This window comes from Rutidosis leptorrhynchoides, chromosome 1 (assembly GCF_046630445.1).
Source record: "Rutidosis leptorrhynchoides isolate AG116_Rl617_1_P2 chromosome 1, CSIRO_AGI_Rlap_v1, whole genome shotgun sequence".
Lineage (NCBI taxonomy): Eukaryota > Viridiplantae > Streptophyta > Magnoliopsida > Asterales > Asteraceae > Rutidosis > Rutidosis leptorrhynchoides.
Window position 1 is genome coordinate 642,039,480 of NC_092333.1, and position 12,531 is coordinate 642,052,010.

Below are 12,531 nucleotides of genomic sequence, written 5' to 3' on the forward strand. Positions count from 1 at the left end.
CGTTAATATTGTAATCATTTTTATAATTGTCTAACTTTTATTCTTAGATTTTAATAATTTTTGAATGTGAGGTAATATACCAAACTTCAAAAATATGTATATATGTTTGCAGATTATCTTATGTACACAACAGGGTAAAACAACGCATTTTCAAAGACTGGCATTAAGTTCAGCAAAAGCAACTAATTTTGACGATAAGATGCAAAATATATGTGAAATAACAACAAGACGGAATGAACAAATGATGTGCACCATTTATTATTCAGCAAACAAACGCCAATATATTTGGAAACTTTGGTAAAAATTTAATCATTTTCACACAAATCACCCTCAATAATTTAAATTATTACTGATTTCTTGCAAATGAGGGCATTGCAAGATCTTAAGTGTGGGAAGGGGTTAAATTCTTTCGGATTTTAAAATTTTTTACTTTATACACTTGGTTACCATTAAAAATACTAGTAAAGAAGTAGTTGTATTAGAATCTAGTGCTCTCTGATAATAAAGAACAGCCCTAGTCTTATATACTGACTACCCAATTCTAGTAAAAATTTTCAAAATTTTCAATTAAATGAACTCAAAATCATGTTTATACATATTTATGAACGATAAAACTAGGTTTTAACACCGAAATTATTGTTACCTCGGAAAGGACATAAATTGAGAAACAAACCAAAATATTAAAATTCATTTAAAATGGAATAGAGGACAATAAAAAGGAAAATAAAAGCCAAGTGTGGGAAAATTTACCAAGTTATCTTAAACATATGTCACATATATCTGTAACAAATAACTGAAAATACTTTTGCTTTGGACTAAACTAAACTGTTTTACCCGATGAAAGAAAAGAAGAGATGGATCTACACGATGAATCAATTCCATCATTAAAAGGAAGTAAAGTCTTCCGAAAAAGAAACGCGCTTCTTGATTTAGGTCATGAAGTTGTCGTCCAGACCAGCTGTAGGTTGATGAAAAATCTAGAAAAGTCATCACTAAAATCAGCAGGAAATCCACGGACCTCAGCATTAAACAGGGTCGCCAAGTGGTCAGATTTATCCTAACCATGAGAAGGATTTATCTCGTACAATGGGGGGGCACCATGCAAAATAGCTGGATAAGACTAATGAATCAGATCCCGAGAAAGGATAATCTCCTTAAAGATTAAAAATCAGCTTCTAAGACTGATATTACTCAATTCTTGAGATTGACCTTAAAGATTGAGAATTACAAACTCATGGAATTCGATGATATCTAAACTCGAGCTTAAACGAGAAAATATTTTGATCAAAATTACAAACCGATTTGTTTTCTGAAAACCCTATTTTCAATGCGTTCATTACCATTGAACGTAAAATCCTAGGAATTCACCTGGAATTCATTAGGACACCTGAACTAAAACGGGTGTCAACCGTAAGAACGGTGGTTGCATAGTGGTCAAAGACAGGACCTTGTGCCATACCGAAAAATTATAAGGGTGAGCTTTATTATTGCTCCTACCAAGGATAGTAATTGCGTCCGACACGTTATAGACCATAATTAAAAGCATGTCAGGGGACATTTCCTTAACAGTTGCTTGTTCAACGCTTTCCTTTACAACCGGACGGTAGTTTACCGAAAGGTAATATACGGGACAATAAAACTGGACGTGTTGCTTTCCAAATACAAGGTTAGCAAGTGGGTAACACAAGGTAATAGTATTTTCTGTAAAAATATAAGCTATTTCGTGTTACCCACTTATGGTTTTGTGTTACCCACTTGCTAACCTTGTATTTGGAAAGCAACACGTCCAGTTTACTTGTCCCGTATATTACCTTTCGGTAAACTACCGTCCGATTGTAAAGGAAAGCGTTGAACAAGCAACTGTTAAGGCAATGTCCCCTGACATGCTTTTAATTATGGTCTATAACGTGTCGGACGCAATTACTATCCTTGGTAGGAGCAATAGTAAAGCTCACCCTTATAATTTTTTGGTATGGCACAAGGTCCTGTCTTTGACCACTATGCAACCACCGTTCTTACGGTTGACACCCGTTTTAGTTCAGGTGTCCTAATGAATTCCAGGTGAATTCCTAGGATTTTACGTTCAATGGTAATGAACGCATTGAAAATAGGGTTTTCAGAAAACAAATCGGTTTATAATTTTGATCAAAATATTTTCTCGTTTAAGCTCGAGTTTAGATATCATCGAATTCCATGAGTTTGTAATTCTCAATCTTTAAGGTCAATCTCAAGGATTGAGTAATATCAGTCTTAGAAGCTGATTTTTAATCTTTAAGGAGATTATCCTTTCTGGGGATCTGATTCATTAGTCTTATCCAGCTAATTTGCATGGTGCCCCCCCATTGTACGAGATAAATCCTTCTCATGGTTAGGATAAATTTGACCACTTGGCAACCCTGTTTAATGCTGAGGTTCGTGGATTTCCTGCTGATTTTAGTGATGACTTTTCTAGATTTTTCGTCAACCTACAGCTGGTCTGGACGACAACTTCATGACCTAAATCAAGAAGCGCGTTTCTTTTTTGGAAGACTTTACTTCCTTTTAATGATGAAATTGATTCATCGTGTAGATCCATCTCTTCTTTTCTTTCATCGGGTAAAATAATTTAGTTTAGTCCAAAGCAAAAGTATTTTCAGTTATTTGTTACAGATATATGTGACATATGTTTAAGATAACTTGGTAAATTTTCCCACACTTGGCTTTTATTTTCCTTTTTATCGTCCTCTATTCCATTTTAAATGAATTTTAACATTTTGGTTTGTTTCTCAATTTATGTCCTTTCCGAGGTAACAATAATTTCGGTGTTAAAACCTAGTTTTATCGTTCATAAATATGTATAAACATGATTTTGAGTTCATTTAATTGAAAATTTTGAAAAATTTTACTAGAATTTGGTAGTCAGTATATAAGACTAGGGCTGTTCTTTATTATCAGAGAGCACTAGATTCTAATACAACTACTGCTTTACTAGTATTTTTAATGGTAACCAAGTGTATAAAGTAAAAAATTTTAAAATCCGAAAGAATTTAACCCCTTCCCACACTTAAGATCTTGCAATGCCCTCATTTGCAAGAAATCAGTAATAATTTAAATTATTGAGGGTGATTTGTGTGAAAATGATTAAATTTTTACCAAAGTTTCCAAATATATTGGCGTTTGTTTGCTGAATGATAAATGGTGCACATCATTTGTTCATTCCGTCTTGTTGTTATTTCACATATATTTTGCATCTTGTCGTCAAAATTAGTTGCTTTTGCTGAACTTAATGCCAGTCTTTGAAAATGCGTTGTTTTACCCTGTTGTGTACATAAGATAAACTGCAAACATATATACATATTTTTGAAGTTTGGTATATTACCCCACATTCAAAAATTATTAAAATCTAAGAATAAAAGTTAGACAATTATAAAAATGATTACAATATTAACGAAAGTATTAGACGTATCAATCATTACAAATTACAAAATAAAAAAAATAATAAGTAGACTAGGGATGATATTGATACCAATAGGGGTTCCAGGCATAACCATAGGTGCTATAGAATGCTTCGACAGGGTTATACGTAGGATACGGTGGCTGCATCTCTATAGACCAGGGAGGGAAGATGGGTTTCAGTGTAGGAATATAGTTTCTACCTATATGTTGGCAATGAGCTATGATTTGGTTCTGATGAACTTGCCAATCTTCAAATGCTCTCTGTCTAGCATTTTCGTACTCCTGAGAAGCTATAAACCTTTGCATTTCTTGCATCTCATTCCCCCTCCTACATTACCTTGCTGTTGGTTTCTCTCAACCTGTGGATGTCTACCATGGTATTGTACTGCGGCGTTATTTCGCCTCTTCAAAACTTTCGCACCATGGTATACATTTAAAACTATAGTATCGCAGGGTTCTGGTTCTTCTACTAATAATCCCCCCCGACTTATATCCACACCGAGATATTCACCAATCAAAGTAATAAAAATACCACCTCCTATTATGCTATGTGGTCTCATCCCCTGAACCATAGCTGATAAATAATAACCCACACAATATGGTATACTTACAGCGCTTTGTGGGTCTCGAATACACATATGGTAAAAGAAATCCTGTTCATTTACTTTTTCCTTGTTCTTACCCCTTTGTGTAATCGAATTAGCTAAAAACCTATGAATCACTCTTAATTCGGCTCTATCTATATCCAAATAAGAGTAATTTCCCCCTTTGAAACGGTGATGGCTTGTCATTTGACTCCACACACCGTGTGTATCAAAATTTTCATCTATCTTTCTACCGTTTAGTATCAACCCTCTACAATCAGCAGATGCTAACTCCTCAGGCGTATATATACGTAAAGCCTGAGCCATGTCTAGTAAAGACATGTGGCGCATCGAACCGCCTAACAAAAATCTAATAAAAGAACGATCGGTTAAACTAGCTACCCGATCATTCAACTCTATACTACACAACAATTCTTCACACCATACTTTATATACAGGTCTACGCATGGTGAATAAACGTACCTAGTCATTAAAAGTAGAATTACCATACCTCTGTACAAGTAATTCCCTAATTGGCCCGGCCAATTCTACAGCTTCTAAGGGTCCCCATTCTATGACCCTCGGTACCTCAACAACCTTAGAATGAAGAGTATGCAAACCCCTTTGATATTTTGGATAATCTATCCAAAGTCTGTCAAATCTCAGGTTCGGGTGCAACTCTTCCAAGTGCATATCAGAAAATGTCATGACCGGATGAGGTATATCCTGCTTGTAGTAGTTATCCACCTCCTGTTATTACGCATTCTCAGCAGGAGCATTGCGAGCTTGGGATGAAGATTCACCCCTTTCAGTCTGCAAAACACATCAAACACAATTTTTGTGCATCCAAATATGCATTAGTGTCAGCAAAATCATCAATCAAAATAATTACAATGACATGATCAATTTATATCAAACTTAAGCTTATTTTCATATTTTCATCAAATCTACACTTTTTCAAATAAGCATATACGAAAATGTTCGCCAAGTTCATAAGCATTCAACTCAAATAACATGTCAAAATAATCATTACTAGCAATTAAACAAGTTTCAAATGGCTTTATCTTTCAAAAATCAAGTTCATGAATTTTAGACTTGAAAAAGTCCACTTTAATTCTCAAAATCATGTTTAGGCTCAAAGTTTGGATCATTTAATTACCTAGACATGTTACACTACTTAATTTAGCAACAATTCATGACAAAAATCGGCCATAACCTGTTTATATCAAAAAGCCCCAAATTTGCTCAAGAACACAAACCCTAGATTATTCAAAATTTGAAGTTTAAGGCTTCTAATCATGTTAAACAGCATCAATCTAGGTTATACAAGCATAATACATAAACAATTTAAGCCTAATTACACTAAAAAGCATCAAAATCAAATTGGGAAAAAAATTGCTCAAGAACACCAAATTTCGGATTAAATGGTGTTTATGTGTAGAAATTTACCGTTTTTCTTGAGTAATTCCTAGATAGTATCCTTCTCAACATGATTTTAGTAAAAAATTTGGTGATTAACGGTTAAAAATTGTGATTTTGGGGTGTATTTTTCGGGTTTTTGCGTGTTTATGTTCGCAGTATTTGTGTGTTTTGTGGGTTGGGACTGATCTGTTCCAGCTCTTTATTTTTTTCTGATTTTCGGTCCTCCCGCGACTCGCGGCATTTAAGCCTTCAAACTCCGCGAGTCGCGGAGTTTGCTATTTTTTTTTTAATCATTAACTTATAAAACAATTAAGTACTTAATTTTAAAATTTTGTTTCCCTTGTTATTTAGGACGAGGTCGTTTCGGATCGATGTCCTAGTCTGTCCCTCGACAAAATTTTAAAATTTGTCTTTTTGTAGCCATTGTTTTAAAAGCTAAGATTTTTTGAGTTTTTTCAATTTTTTGGCATACTTTAATTCAATAAGATTAAAAATAATGATAATAAAAGTTCTCGTCCCTCCCTCGGGTAAAGCAATTTCGGTTCAACGACCTAGTCTTCAACTTACGACGAATTTTAAAAATCATATTTTTAACTTAATGAGATAAAGTAAATTTTTGTTTTTAAATTCACACAACTTAAATATAAAATTCAAAATTAATATTAAAAATTCACACCAAACTTAAAATTTGAAATGCATAAAATTAAAAATTCATATTTTAAAAATTAAAAATTCACACCAAACTTAATTTAAAAATTCATATTATAAATTCACACCAAACTTATATTAATTTTTCAAATATTTACAATTTTAAATATATTGTTTTTACAAAGTTTACAATATTAATTTAAGATTTAAATATTAATTTTAAAAACATGGTAAAAATAAAATTAAAAATCTTTTTGGCTTTTTATCCTACTTTAATCAATCAAATATTATCAAAAATATACGCCCTTCTTTTCGGTAAAGTAATTTCGGTTCCAAGACCTAATTTAACTCATGACGAATTTTTGAAATATTTTGGGTTGATTAATTAAAGATATTTATACCTTAAGAATAAACGTTAAATTTCGCAGTGATGTAATAAATTTTTGAATGATATCAATAATTTCGGTCGCCAAACCTAATTTTATTCAATACCAATTTAATACTTTTTAGCGAACAAATTAGCGTTTATTATCAAAAGGTTAAAAATAAAATAAAATAAAAACTATACAGACTTACCTGTGAAATAGATTTCTTAGTTATATGATCTATCCCATTCATAAGATAGTCGGTTTAATTGGTTTTCCATGGCTACATAGGCGTAACCTCGAGCATTCAGTGTCTTTTCTTCTAAACATATGAACGGTCCGTCTCTGCATAAAGTAACAAATTCGGTATTTGAATAGGTTTGATTATTTGAACTTTTACCTCCATGTGACCATTTTCCGCATTTGTGACATCTTTCTAGGTGTCGTGCTCTTCTTTTCGCTGCGGATTTTGATTTTCCTTTACCAAATTGTAACTTATTATCTTCGCATCTTGTAACGACCCGCACTTTTTCGATCATACTATACTTATAAGATTAATATTTACATAAATTAAACCTTACCAACATGATAAGCAATCCAAATTGTCGAGACTTATATTTCCGAAAAGAGTTTTACACAACGTTTGACCGTCTAGTTTGACCGATGATATCACGAACTATACAATATATGATAATTATACGTTTGTGTATATATATGTATATATACATATTTAACATGATTAAAGAATGTTTTAATACCTCATTTTATATTAATAACAACAAGTTATATGTATATTTTGAAACTACTAACTTAAGTTTTCAAAACGATAACTATACGTAACGTTATTTGACATAAATACTTAAGACATATAATGTTATACATGTATCGTATAAGTAATGTATTTAATCACTTTTAAAGACTTAAATACATAAAACCATATAAGTGTATTCACAAAAGATAGCTATATTTGAATCCTCAATCCATTTTTCACAAAATTTCTATACGTATAACTAGAGTATTTGTACTCGTATCATACCTAGCTTCTAGATGTATTTACTATTGGTATATACCAATAGGAAATACCAATGATCAGCCATGAATGATTAAGGGACATGATAACAACTTGTGGGAACCATCTTTAGTCATTTATCAAGACTTATTTGTAACAAAACAAAGTTATACATATCATATATCTATATATCACGTTTTTGATATGTGTATATATATACATGCTCATTTCCATTTTCTTCACTAGATCACTAACTCTAAAACACACACACTTATGAGCCTTAAACCCCTTAATCATCTCAGCTCACATCTACAAAAATCTAGCTTCAAAAACCATACTAAAACACCATAAGAAAACCATACAAAAACACTTCAAGAAAACCCTCCAAGAACACCAACTTACTTCCAATCTTTCATCCACCTCTAGTACCCTTTTGATTCTAGCTTCTTACTTCTCTTTTACAGCAACTTCATCCAAGGAACTTGAGGTAGAATCTATGTTCATAACCTTATTCGATTCATATATATATAGCTATCATATTTTGTGGTATACAAGTTTAACAACAAGAACATAGTTTGAATGTTTTCAAACTTGTTTGCAAACTAAATAGATCCTTCTAACTTAACTTTTAAAATACTTCAAGACATGTAACATAACTTATTTATATGTTAATTTAACAAGGTAAAACTTGGTTTTTCAAAGTATAAGTATTTTTGGAAAAATGGTCATTAAATGATTTTGTTGTAACAAAAATGTTTAACTTCATATGTTTCACTAATGTTTCACTTATGACGTATGATTTTGAATACAAACCAAGGTATTTACAGTTCATAGTCTTAAAGAAGAACTCGATCCAAGAAGATGGCAATTTGAATCAACGAAAACGGATTTGTAACGAAGAAACTATGACCGAAACAAAATTGGTTATCCTAGATCATTTCAACTACGGGATCAATTGGAAAAAAATGATATAAATCACATATTTCTAAGATAACATGATATTTTATATATATGTACTTATAATTCAATTTTATATGGTTCAGGATCAGCCGTAAACAACACGAGAAGATTAATCATAAGATCCCATGATTGTACGCAACACGTCATTTGACAACACCGGTACTTTATGTACGCAACACGTCATTTGACAACACCGGTACCATGGGTCAAGATTAATCTCGACCAACACATATACGATGGGGTTTTATTGATTTCGTTGGGGGTTTTATTTATTTCATTGCGGGTATATTAAACATCTAGAAATGAACCATTAAAATTGAATTACTAACATCGGACTGCTAACTACGGACTAAGGAATTATTCAAAGTATTAAAAGTATAACAAGTATATATTTATAACGTTTGTTTAAAAATGAAAACATATTGATATATTATATATGGATAGGTTCGTGATATCAACCGGAAGACCGAGTCAAATTATTTATATCATCAAGACAAGAGTGAGTATATAGTCCCACTTTTAAACTCTAAATATTTCGGGATGAGAATACATGTATTTTATGTTTTACGATATGGACACAAGTAACTGAAAAATATATTCTACGTTGAGTTGTACCACTGGCATACTTCCCTGTAGCTTGGTAACTAATATTTACAGCGGTATTGTAAACGCGAATCCTGTTGATAGATCTATCGGGCCTGACAACCCCAACCGGACTGGACGACCAGTATTCAACGGTTGCACAGTACTTCGTTTTGTGACTACACTTGGTACGGTGTAGTAAGATTTCATATTAAAGGGAATATGCGACGTGAAAATGTTAAGTATGGTTACCAAGTGCTCAACCACTTAGAATACTTTTATTAAACTGTTTATATACGAAATCTTGTGGTCTATATATATATTGCTGCCGGCACTAAACCTATATCTCACCAACTTTATGTTGACCTTTTTAAAACATGTCTATTCTCAGGTGATTTCTAAAGCTTCCGCTGCATCATGTTGGATCTAACCAGGATCTTGCGTACGCATGTTTGTGTCAAAAATAAAACTGCATATCCGAGATGTTGTATTGTAAAATATGCTAGAAACCGTGTTGTTGTCATCATTTGTAAAGTTTGTAAGTCGAAGATTATCGCTAAACGTTAATCTTCTTTTTATTGTCTTAAGCTTGTAACAAAAATAATGGTTGTGGTTTGTAATGTATAATATATGCAGTTTTTCTTTTAAAAATGTCTCATATAGAGGTCAATACCTCGCAATGAAATCATACGTTATCTAACGCGTTCTTATGGTTAAGGACGGGTTATGACATGTGGTATCAGAGCGTTGGTCTTAGCGAACCAGGTTTGCATTAGTGTGTCTAACCAAGAAGTCGTTAGGATACATTAGTAAAGTCTGGACTTTGACCGGGTCTGATTTTTAAAAACCATTGCTTATCATTGTTGGTTAAAATTTATATGTAAATATTATGTAGTACTAATGGGTTAGTTGTTATGTGATAGATGTCGGGCTCGAAACTTATTATCACATTCAGCGACTCCGAATCAGAACCTTCAGATTGTGTTTCAGTCATTAACATATCCGATGACGAAAGTGGTATTTTTGGGGAAGACTCACAATTTCCGGATGAACCAACTATTGAAATATCGGAAAGTGAACCCGAGGAGGAAAGTGAACCCGAAGAGGAAAGTGAACCCGAAGAAGAAAGTGAACCCGAGGAAGAAATACTAGAAATTACGAAAGAAAAATTCGATCAAGGAAAGAAACGAAAAGCGAATGAATTAGAAAATTCAAATCCCGAACTTAGTGAGAATGACGTGGCACCAATTCCACTCAACACTACCACCCCTATTCCCGCTATTCCTATTAGTGCTATCCCGGCGTCTAGTTCTTCGGCTCCTCAGCCAAAACGTAGGCAGACAGCTAGGATAAGCGTTAGGCCATTCATTGGAACTAAACGCCCTAGAAAATAGACCGAACGATGCACTGCCGTATTAAACCATGGAATCAAATAATGTTTTGTATAATATTATTAGTGTGGTTTGCTTAAAGTTTGATGTAAGATAAGCATATGTAAAATAGAGAAGTATGAAATGCAATAATTTTCCATGGTTAAGTATTATTTAGATTGTAGTAATTGGTTCTGTACTAAGCTATTAAGTATGAACATTAACGGGTAGGTACTACCCAAGATATAATTATAAAACGCTAATAAGAAGAAAAGGCTTTTATAATAATACCTGGTTCATATTATTAACAAGCTATAAATGTACTATAAATGCACACTACATCTATAATATTCCATGTGAATAATTATTTTCTTTCATTAGGAAATGGCGCGATTGAATCGAATGACGGAACAAGAACTCGAGGAACTCATCAACCAGCGAGTGAACGATAGAATGCTATGGGTCGAAGCTGCAAGAGCTGCTGCAGTTAACCCAAATCCTCGTGTAGGATGCTCCTACAAGATGTTTCAAGCTTGCAAGCCATCATCATTCAGTGGAACGGAAGGACCGATCGGTTTAACCCGATGGATAGAAAAGATGGAGACGGTGTTCAAAATCAGTGGTTGTGATGAAAAAGACATGACCAAGTTTGCATCGTGCACTTTACAAGATAGTGCACTCACATGGTGGAAGAATTATGTGAAGGCGGTAGGAGGAGATGTAGCTTATGATACTCCATGGGAAGAATTCAAAGCGATGATAATCACCGAGTATTGTCCAAGGAATGAGGTTATTAAGTTAGAAGATGAGTTACGAAGTTTAAAGGTGGTTGGTACTGAAATCACCAACTACAATCAGCGATTCATGGAATTGGTTTTACTATGTCCTGAATTGGTTCCAACCGAAGCACGGAAGATTGAAATGTACAAAGGTGGTTTGCCCCGCAAGGTCAAGGCAAACGTTACGGCGTCGAAACCTAAGACAATTCATGAAGCTATAACCATGGCAAACGAGCTAATGGATCAGGTCATTTTGGACAAGAAAGCATTCAATACTGAGGTGAAGGTATTGGGGAACAAGAAAAAGTGGAATGGAGGTTATGATCGAGGTAACCAACAACAACCTTATAAGAAACAAGAAACCACGAAAGGTGCGGGTAGTGGTTCAGGCTTTGGTTACAAAGGACAAAGTCCTTTATGCAACCGTTGTCACAAACATCATTTTGGTTACTGTAGTGTGTTGTGCACTAAATGCAATAGACAGGGACATCTTGCTGAAGATTGTAAGGCTCTCGTTACAAATGCAAATGGTAACAAGACTCCTGCCACCAACGCAAATAGAACTGCTTTGGCTAACATTACTTGTTTTGGGTGTGGAAAACAAGGTCACTATAAGAGCCAGTGCCCGAATCAGAATGGCGGACCTGCACGTGGAAGAGCGTTTGTTATTAATGCTAGAGAGGCACGAGAAGACCCGGAGCTTGTTACGGGTACGTTTACCATTAATAACTTATCAGCATCTATTTTATTTGATACTGGCGCCGATAGAAGTTAGGTGTGTATAAATTTTTACACTAAATTGAATTGTTCATCATTACCTCTAGATGCTAAGTACTTGATTGAGTTAGCTAATGGTAAACTAATTAAAGCCGATAAAATTTGTCGTGATTGTGAAATAAATCTAGCCGGAGAAACGTTTAAAATCGACTTAATACCCGTAGAATTAGGAGGTTTTGATGTAATAGTCGGCATGGACTGGATGTCCAAAATAGGAGCGGAAGTTGTTTGTGCCAAGAAGGCAATTCGTATTCCTGGTAAGGATAAAATGCCGGTGATGATTTATGGAGAGAAAGGTAACTCAAAGTTAAAACTCATTAGCTATTTGGAAGCCAAGAAGTGTTTAGAAAAGGGATGTTATGCTATTCTAGCACATGTTAATACAGTCGAAAAGAAAGAAAAAGAGAAGTGCATCAATGACGTGCCTGTGGCAAGAGATTATCCTGAAGTTTTTCCGGAAGAGTTGCCAGGATTACCTCCATTTAGATCGGTAGAATTTCAAATAGATTTAGTACCAGGAGCTGCACCAGTGGCTCGTGCTCCATATAGACTTGCACCGTCCGAGTTAAAAGAACTTCAAAGTCAGTTAAAAGAATTACT